Source organism: Gymnogyps californianus, chromosome 5 (genome assembly GCF_018139145.2).
Source record: "Gymnogyps californianus isolate 813 chromosome 5, ASM1813914v2, whole genome shotgun sequence".
In the NCBI taxonomy this organism is placed as follows: domain Eukaryota; kingdom Metazoa; phylum Chordata; class Aves; order Accipitriformes; family Cathartidae; genus Gymnogyps; species Gymnogyps californianus.
The window spans coordinates 40573313-40584052 of NC_059475.1; positions in this window are offsets into that span (position 1 = coordinate 40573313).

Genomic DNA, 10740 nt, shown 5'->3' on the forward strand with positions numbered 1-10740 from the left:
AGCTGTCATAAGATTAAACACTGTAAGATCTCTTGGGAATAACCTGGACAAACCTCCTTGCTTCAACAGACCTTCATTTCCCATACCATTCTGTATTCTCTATCGGTCACTTGAGAAAAACCTTTGTTTTTCTATGAAAAAAATATGAATATTTTTACATTTTTGGTTCTGAAGATGAGCACTCTGAAAGCTTTTCATGTGACTGCTTACACAACTGTGAAATTATGAAAGGTAGGATAGCCTGTCTACATGGATGCAATCATCTAAACACATCAATATGCCACAGCAATAAGAACCCTGTTAGAAGGCAGTTACATCCTCACAGTTGTGCTTCTGTGCAGTTAAAGGACAGGCAGGAACTTTGCAGTTACGATGCAATGTGTAAGTGGGAAAAAAATGTGAACCACAATGTAAGTCCATTATAAACTTAGTACATGAGGACTCTGAGACAATGTATTTGTGTGACTTTTCAGTTCCTACAAATGGTACTGCTTCTGAAACTGAATGGATTTACACTACTGCTGGAAGCCTTGACAATTATAAGCTCTAAGAATTTGTCAACAATGACCAAAACTGCTAATTATACGTTTTTATTTTCATTACAGGTCCCAGTGAGAGAAAAAAGTTCAGTTGGAGAAGGATTAAGAACCTAGGGTGTCATTTCAAAATGCTTGGAAAGGGTGTGGAAGTAGAACATGAAGCTAGTGTTGATGAGGAGACACTATGAGACTGCTTGTTAGCGTATGATGAAAACTGCCTTATATGTTCAAAGTTCGCATCATTAATTAATGCACAGTTTAAGTGCCAAAACAGATGAAGCCAAGTCAGCTTCAGGTTTTCTATACTCTGAAGGCCAATCAGACTACGGTAGGTTGAATTAAACATGTCAAAACAATGACTTTCTTTAATGAAATGACATTACCTTGTCATCTTGATTTGCTCATGCAGTAGCTAAACTTAGTCATTTGGATCAAATTTATGTGGTCTTTTTTCCTCTAATGCACTTCAGGCATGGAATACTACTGGCGTCTTTGAATCCACCTGTTATTTCACTGAGACCTTCAGGGATGTTAGGAGTATGGGGCTAACACAAACTATTTGTAAGTTTTCTGAAGTACTTATCTAATATGAAACCTCGTAAGTGTTCTAGAAAAAATTCAGCCCATTGTTTCTGCCTGTTTATGTGTATCATTCAGTGACATTCGCTCTTCAACTTGTAGCAGCTACAGTACAGCGTTGCTTCCACGACCTCCCCAAGACCCAAGGACAAGAAAGAAAATCTTTTCATTAAGATGGTCTTCTATGAAATCTCCTTAGGAAACTTTGGAAAACTTCCTTTGGATTTACCAAATTTGTAAAGAAATCGCTGAAGTGTACTAGATTACCAGATAGTTTCCCAATTAATATAATGATTTACTACTAATATAACATTTTAGATACATGAGTAAATGGACTTGTTATATTTAAAGTACAACCTTTTCTAGTTATGTAGTGATGAATCTTTCAGATTACTAAATGAAGACTGCACTAGGTATAAATTATTTTCAAATAAATTTATGAAAAGAAGTCTGTGATATTTCTAAACATTTTGTAATAAACAAATGTTTTCTACAATTCACTCTACAACTATAAATATTTCCTTAAAATTAAGGAGAGACTTTAGAGCAAAGCTTTATAACTTTTTTTTTTGTGTACAGGAGCCACCATCAGTAGTTGTAGTCACTAATATCCCTGACCGTGACCAGCTCTTACTTCTGTATTGGGAAAAATGGTTTGTGTGTTACGTACCATACTTTGGCAGCTGCTGCTACAGAGATTTTATAGAAGCAGCAAATTCACTATCAATATTTTTAATTCTGATAGGATATTTTACTCCTAACAGGACTGAATAGTCTAGATAGGACTAATTAGTTTTTCATCTTGGTAGGATATTGTACTTTAAAAGAAACAACAAATGGGATAAGGAATGATATAAAATGGGACTACCTTCTACATCAAAACACTACCTGTGGTTTCATTTTGCAATTTATGGAGGAAAACATCTCCATAAAAAGCTTGAAAGTGAGGCATTTATTTTTAAAACAGTATAGAACATAACCTCTTGATGATATTCAGCTGTGAAACAATTCCTCTAGAAAAGAATGGGACTATCTACATTTTCAGAGTAACATAAGTGCTGCAAAGGCATTTTAATTTTTAAAAGTTTAATCATAATCTTTAAAACCTTAAGTTCCGATACAATTTTTATTTTTCATGTGGAAGCAATAAATGCAGTTAGTACAGAAAGGAAGTCTCTCCTAAACTAAATGGTATGATGCATTGTGAGGTCTGAGAGGGATGGGAAATAGGCATTTGCATTTACATTAACTTCCAACAGAAAATTTGTGCACTATAATGATAGCGCACTAGGATATATATAATGTATGAACATACACACAAAATTTCTACTCCTGATCTTCTGAAAGAAAAAAAAAACAGTATAGAGTAACAAAGCCACTTCCTAGTGGTAGCAATATTGCTGGGGAATGGGAAAAATGTTGGTTAGTTGAGAAAATCAGGTATTTATTTCTGCTCACATGAAATATAGGTAGGTCAGTTTAGATAAATGATTCAAATGGGATGAATACTGTATTCTGTTTTGGAGGGCTGAAAGAATCTGGCATGCCATGAGCAAGGAAACATCTGATTGACTTTGAATGTTCATCTTCTGACTGACCAAAACTGAAAATGAAATTTAGAGCTTCTCAAACTCTGTGACCTGCAAAAAGTAGCAAGAGTATGGGGGTTGGCTACTGCTCAAAGCTTCTTCCGTGGCACAAAACCAGCATTCCAAAGTATGCCAGTGAAAAAACCAAGTATAGGTTATGTTTACAGACTCCTGTCTCTCAGAGACATCCCTTTAGTATTCATTTGTGGCAAAGATGGGTTTTTTCAGTCTGTGGGAAGAACTCTCCCTGAGCTGTTAACCTCACGTTAGGTCAGCGTAAGTTGTTAGGTAAGTGTTTAATTGTAAAATGACAAGGTGGACTGCAGATTTTCAAGGCATTTTTAAAAATGTGTTTCCTGATACATAATTCATTTATGTCCTGAAGAGTGCTCGCAATTGAACATCACAATACTGAAGCTGTTGACCAACAGTCAGTTGTCCATATGTGACTGACAACTGTCCTTGCTAACTAGACTTCAAATGAGAGCCTAAAAAGGTGTTTATCAAGGTGACAGCAATCAAATAAGAGCCTAAGAGATGCCTTTAATATGAAACCAGGAAGACTGAAGATCTTTCTAAACATCATAATGAACAAAAAACAGAAGTACTTTAAAATACAAGCCCAAAGGATAATGGATTTTGCCACTATAAGTAAGAATACTAGCATTCTGTCGGATACTGAGATTGGCATATTCTGCCTTTTTCAGAGTGCTTATAAACCAGCATCTAATTCTGAAACATAATTAAAGTCGGAGAGCAAAGATATTGAGCTGTTTTTATAAATACTTGACATTTACTAGTGTATAGCTTCTCTCATCAGGATTGCTTTCCTCAAAATGTTTGCAAGCTGTACAGGAGCAGAAACATTGAAATGCACCAACATCTAAGTGGCAGGAGCCAACTAACTTAGAGATCAACAACATGAGCATTAAGAAACTTTAAGACGTAAGCACAAAGTACAAGCAACTTTTTAAATATCCATCAAAAATATACAGAAATTTGTGCAAAGTGGAATGCAAAAGATACACAAGCAAGATCAATTTAATTTAATTCAAATTTTCAAAGGGATGTATTACCTCTGGAAAAATTCAGACCTGTGTGTCTCTGCCACTTTTCCCAAGGAATAGCATTGTCCTTTACTTAATCTCAGAGCCTCAGCAGGAGAGCAGGAGAGATGGATCCTGACCGAGAAGACAACTCCTCTATTCAATCTCATGACTTGTCAAAAGGATAGGCAGGTCTGTCACATGATCTAGCTTGGACCACAAGTCTTATGCAGTCTTATGCACTGGATGTGCCTCCTGGGTGCTATTTTTACCGTTTTATTTAAAAACTACTCACCTTACTGTAGAAATTGTTGATAAAATTATCACCATTTCTGTGGCAGTAAGACTATGAAGTAGCAGGAAAGAACAACTTCAGGTTTAGAATGAGTATTTTAGTAAGATACAGTAGAAATATGTATCATATGGGTATTGCTACTGATTAATTTAGCTTAGAGTATTGTTTCTGAAGTAACCTGAAGTAGAAGGGAAAAATGTGTAGCCATATGTGTGCAAGTGTAAGAATTTTGTTTTGTATAGCTATTCGGAGAAGACCTTGAAAAAGAAAGAAAAAAAGAACAAGTAATATATTAGACATATCAGGTGACTTTGGTCTTCAGTTTTGGGGAATTATTTGTGTTGATTTTCTTATGTTGCTTGCATATACGCACATGTACTGCCTGATCTGATTTCTGTCTTGTTTAATCTTATTTACACTGGAGAAAATCCCTGCTGCTAATCTGATAACGATGGAAAAAGTGGCATTGTTCGGACTTTGTCCTTCCCTGATTCCTTTAATTGTTATTTATGTAATAACACAAGAATTCAGTATGCCATATCAGCAATACCATGTTTTAAATTTTAGGGAAATTAATATTTTATCATCTGCCTCATTGATCTATGAACAACAGTTCTTCTCCACTGCTGTGTTATACTCTTCTCATGTATGTCATATAAAATGCTGATGGCTCAGTATTTTGTGTATGCTGTGCAAATTTATGGGTAACAATTCCATCAGGGACTGCAAGCATGAAATGTGATAAAAATTCTTATTCCCAGAGAGCAGATAAAAGTTCCAAATGTGACAAACAGGAGAAGCAGCAAGAGTTAATTGTCAGGACACCAAACCTGCCTATAATGATCCTTTTTCTTCAGCAGGATTTTGCAAGTGTAGTATAAAAAAAAGTCAGATGAAGCTTTAATTAAGGCTGTACTGTGTTGTTGCTGTAGAAGCAACAAGAACTGTCTTTGTCTGTTGATGTGTGTGAAGTGCTACAAATATTTTCTTAACATCTTTACACAATGCTGTTTAAGCATCTTAGGTGTGTCAGTAGCGTAGACAGTCTTAAGCAAATTCAGATTAGTTTTTTCCTGATCATGCTCACACTTGAAATCACTAAGCTAGCATACATGTAAATCTGTAATGAAATATATTGTTCATCTGATGCACTTGAAAGGTAAGGTAGATGCAGCATTAAGTCTTCTTTGCACTAGGGTGAAAATGGTACATTATCATTTGGGGTGACAAGGGAAAGTTCTATATACACGGTACATGATTTTATGGCACGTTACCTTTCTGCTATGTATTACCACAAATAGTAATGTGATGTGAACATCATATTGTTAGTATGCTTTTGGTGTTACTAGTATGCTTTTCACATGTGAATAGTTCAATAAACTCACAATTCATTTGATATGATTCACACAATTATCTAAATCAACAAGGTTATGTTATGTTGCAGTTGGACTAGATGATTGTTGTACATCCCTTCCCACTGAACTATTCTTTTCTTTTCTTTTCTTTTCTTTTCTTTTCTTTTCTTTTCTTTTCTTTTCTTTTCTTTTCTTTTCTTTTCTTTTCTTTTCTTTTCTCTTTTCTTTTCTTTTCTTTTCTTTTCTTTTCTTTTCTTTTCTTTTCTTTTCTCTTTTCTTTTCTTTTCTTTTCTTTTCTTTTCTTTTCTTTTCTTTTCTTTTCTTTTCTTTTCTCTTCTCTTCTCTTCTCTTCTCTTCTCTTCTCTTCCCTTCCCTTCCCTTCCCTTCCCTTCCCTTCCCTTCCCTTCCCTTCCCTTCCCTTTCCTTTCCTTTCCTTTCCTTTCCTTTCCTTTCCTTTCCTTTCCTTTCCTTTCCTTTCCTTTCCTTTCCTTCCTTTCCTTCCCTTTCCTTCCCTTTCCTTCCCTTTCCTTCCCTTTCCTTCCCTTTCCTTTCCTTCCCTTTCCTTCCCTTTCCTTCCCTTTCCTTCCTTTCCTTTCCTTTCCTTTCCTTTCCTTTCCTTCCCTTCCCTTCCCTTCCCTTCCCTTCCCTTCCCTTCCCTTCCCTTCCCTTCCCTTCCCTTTTCTGTTGTGTTTTTAAGACTGTTATTAGGCATAAGAACACAGGATATCATAAATAACATAAACTTAGTGGATTATCAGACAAGACACAGCAAGACAGGACAGAATGTGGACATCCTGGAATTATTTTTTTGTCTACCCCCTGATTTCCCTTAGAGGTGGTTTTCTCATATGATTTTGCACAAACACCCAGGGACAGGAAGGATCTTCATTTTTCTAGGTGGAATTTCTTCTACCTAAACCATTTCCCTTTGAAGAGTAGATGGGAGAATGAACAGAATTTGAGAGTGTAGCTAGGCCAGAAAGGTATACCATTTTCCAAACAGAACTCCAGGTCCTGTCATCATATACACTATATAATTTTTCGTGAAATGACGTATCAAATGTTTTGATTTATTCGCCTAGCTGGGTCCATTCTCTTGTAACACTTGTCAAGCACTGTTGCAGGTGAAAAATGACAATGAGAGACTCTTTTGCGTTCAGTAGGAAATGTCCCTTTTCTGTGATCTTCTTGTCCTTTATGTGCTTGAGACAGTTTTGGTACAGTTAAAAATATAATAGACTAGGATGCTGAAAGTACCTAGTGAACCTCATAAGTACCCACTGAACTAAACTGCCCAGTTGTCTCACTGGCTGGAGTATTGATACTTTGGATGCAACAGTTGTTCTTAGGAAAGATCACATCAAATCACACGTGAATTACTTTACAACCAATATTTCTCATGTCTCAGTTTAAGCTTTATATAGATAATTTACTTCAAGGCTGTATCACTTACACGCCACCACTACCACCACCTGTCAGTAGAAAGATTGCATTGCATAGACGGTGAGAAAATCTTGGTAAACTCTTACTATTTAGTTACCTGCAAAGGCTACAGTCCACGTGAAATATCCTGAGATCCTCAAGAAAATTTGTGTAGGACCAAGTTACGGAATAAATAGGCCACCTAGAGAAGGCTGACTGGGAAACTGATTACACTTAATCTCTTCAGCAGTTAAATTTAAGAGCAGTTTATCTGCAACTGACTGTAAGTCTAACTGGTAATGGACGATCCGTTAGGAGTATAAGTGAACCCCTCCAGTTGCTCAACATGCACTTAGAGGGTCTGGAAGAGCTCTGATTTGAGTGCCTCTTGTACCTGTGCCTCTGGCCTCCTGTCATTTCATCCTCAGTTCCCACTCAGCTTCTGACCAAGAGTCCTCTTGACAGGTATATTCTTGACTTACTCCTTTCTTGATCGTAGCTGATCCTAACTGCAACTTTTACTTTCTCTTTTTTAGTCTGTCTGGGTTTTGGCTGGGATAGAGTTAATTTTCTGGCATTTTTCTCATGGTGGGGGGATACAGCCAGGACAGCTGACCCAAACTGGCCAAAGGAATATTCCACACTATATGACATCATGCCCAGTATACAAACTGGGGGGAAAGCTGGCCAGGGACCACTGCTCGGGAACTGACTGGGCATCGGTCAGCGAGTGGTGAGCAATTGCATTGTGCATCAGTTGTTTTGTATATTCTAATTATTTTATTATTATTATTATTATTAGCATTTTTATTATTATTATTACCATTATTATTATTTTCTTCCTTTTCTGTCCTATTAAACTGTCTTTATCTCAACCCACAAGTTTTCTCATTTTTACTCTTCCAATTCCCTTCCCCATCCCACCAGTGGGGAGTGAGCAAGCAGCTGTGTGGCGCTTAGTTGCCAGCTGGGGTTAAACCACAATATAGTCCTTTCTGGAAGCCTAATTCTATGTCACCACTCTATACAGTTCATGAAATAATACTTTAGTATATTGTGCATCTTTGAAGAGAGAGTCTGTAATAATAAAAGACACAGAACATGAATGCCTCTGTCTTTAAGATTTCTTTCTGATATCATGTTTTGTACCACTCCATGTTTTGCAGGTCTTTCACTTAAATGACACAGGCCCAGTCATCAGAGTGTAGACTGTGTTATTTGAGCATTATATGAGTATTATTTGAGCATAAAAGTTGGTTTCCCAAGGAAGCAAAATTATCAGAAAAAGAAAGACATTGAGTAACTGCTGACTGCACATGGCTGACATGGATAGTTGCTGATTTCTCTAAAAGTCAGCAAAACGCAACTAGTGTCAGGAAATAATCACTATGCAAAATGGATGATAACACACTCCCACTGTATTTCTCCTGGCATTTTACTGAAGTTTCTCTAAACATTCTTACGCTAACCAAGGATTTATAAGAAAGTGGATTCATACTTAGTTAAACAATTACATGGTTGAGCCAATAGAACAATGTGTTTTTCAAATTTGCTTAAGCGTAGCTCATACTAAACTATAATATAAAGTATCTTTCCATGCTGTTTGTGAGCAAACACATCTCTCCTGGATGTTAACATACTTCAGGTCACCAACGCTTGATAAAAGGTGGATAACATTGTAGCATGGACACAGTGTCCTGCCAGTGATGAAAGAAACTTATTCTGAGCTTATGTTGCTGCCGCCAAAGAAAATAAGAATTATAGCTTTTTTATATAACATAGTATAATGTCATGCAGAAACTTATAGACTCTTCAATATATAGGTTCAGTTGAAACTTGGACGTTGCATACATGAACCAAACCATGGAAGAAGTGATGATGGAGAAAATCAGTCAATCAGCTTACTAAATGAGATTCTTTTTTGTAACAGGAAAAATAAATCTGCTTTATTTACTTACTGGTAAGTTTGATAATGTTTTGCTTGGTTCCTTATTATTATGGTTTACATTACACTCGCTTTCTGGAAGGCTTTTGTTAGAACAACATCCCCAATGTAAATAACATCTTGCTATAGTAAAGCCAGGAGAACAGATGATGTATTACGGCTTAAATCAATATAGCATATATAGGTTCTGTTTTTCAAAAACTCAGCTGCTCAGATCTATTGACTCAAACTCAAATAATTTAAGACTCCTGCCTCCCTCTTTTTCTCAGGCAGACAGAAGGCAAAGCACAATAATAAAAAGGACAGCCTATGTCCTTTGCCAAAGCATATTTTTTACTTTTAGGAATTTCTCCTCTCTAGTTAGTAGTTGTGGAATACCCATGTTTTCTCTCGTTAGGCTTTGCTGGCAAAGGTGCTGTACCTGTATTGCAAAAAGTAGAGCATACAGCCATCATGTATTCCTTTCCACAAAAAATATCGTCGGTCAGGTCTCTGATATCAAGTATTATTAAATCGAGTAGTTGCTTAATGGTATATTTTAGAGAGCAAGTACAATGCTACAGGAAGTTTTTCTTGTGTTTGATTAATCACTTTTTTCCTAAGTGAGCTCTGTACCATTTTGTCAGTTTTTAAAGATGCCTCCATCCTTTCTACTAAGAAGGGGTAAGTATGCTCTTAAATTCTTGAAGTAACTTTAAAATTCTCCCCTGTTATTAGGTTGTTTTGATATCTGAGGGGAGAAATAAAATTTTAAGTCACAGCAACTTGTATTACTTACAAATTCTAACATTGTTAATTAGAACCTGTCTAAAGTAGGGAAAAAATTCTGGCATACCCATACAGAATAGTAATGTAGTCACTTTCTCATTGATTTAAGCCCTTGGTTATGGTAATTACATATTGGACAAGTCTCCCAGGGAACATTGCTCACACTGTTTTTAACCAGACCGAACCTTGGGAATACTTGTGCTTGTCAAGCTAGGTGGAATTCAACAGACTCCAGAGATACCTCTAATTCTAGCCTCTCTAACACAATGTTAGAAAGCAGACATTATATTTAATATTATTTCTTGCAATATTGCAGGGTGTCATTTTAAAGGTAAATGATACATAAAATGAAAAATGTAAGCCTTGCATATATGCTCAGCTGTTAGGAAGTATGAAATATTTAGGGATATAAGCAAAATGACACCTTGGTACTGTTTCTCTCTCCAGCTTCCTAAAGCCTCCCTGAGAGGTTCTACCTATGTCCTTTATTTCAAGGCCTCTCAACTCTAACTCTGCTGATCCACTCCAAATTTTGCTTTCTGCTTCTATAATGAACTAACACATAGCAACCTAGGATATTGAATCCCATTACTTGTGACTGCAAAAACCAGAAAACAAGCAAAGAAATGTCCACAGGTTCTGATGATACCTCATATTTTTCTCGGTTTTTTTGTTGGGAATTTCAATATTCCAGCATGCAATGTTGATAGAGGAGAGTGATCTGTTCAGCAGTACTGCCTGAAGCAACCGCATTATTGTACCAGCCTTCCACATTCATAGATTTAAGAAAGCTCTGCTTCCGTCTGCAGCGTGCAATGTTTCATTCACCTGGAAATTTGTAATCATAAATGCTAGTAATAAAAAGGAAAGGAATTACATAAATTGCCATATGTATTCTCTAGTCATATATGGTCGTAGTCTTCCTTTTCTTTCTTATAACAGAAGTGAGGAACAGTTCATTAAATGTAGCCTACAGGATGACTCTGTCTGACTGCTACCTTTGATTCTGAGGCATTAAGAAACAGCTAAAATAGTGAATGAACACTAGCAGCCTAATGCTTCCTGCATTGACCATGTATGGCCAAGCATTTAGAGGCAGAAATAGTTATACTGAAACTGCTTAGTCCATGAGAGAATGCCATACTGGAACTCAGCCTTCTTTGCAGGAAAGATGGATCACCTTGTTTTGTGAGATGAAGTGA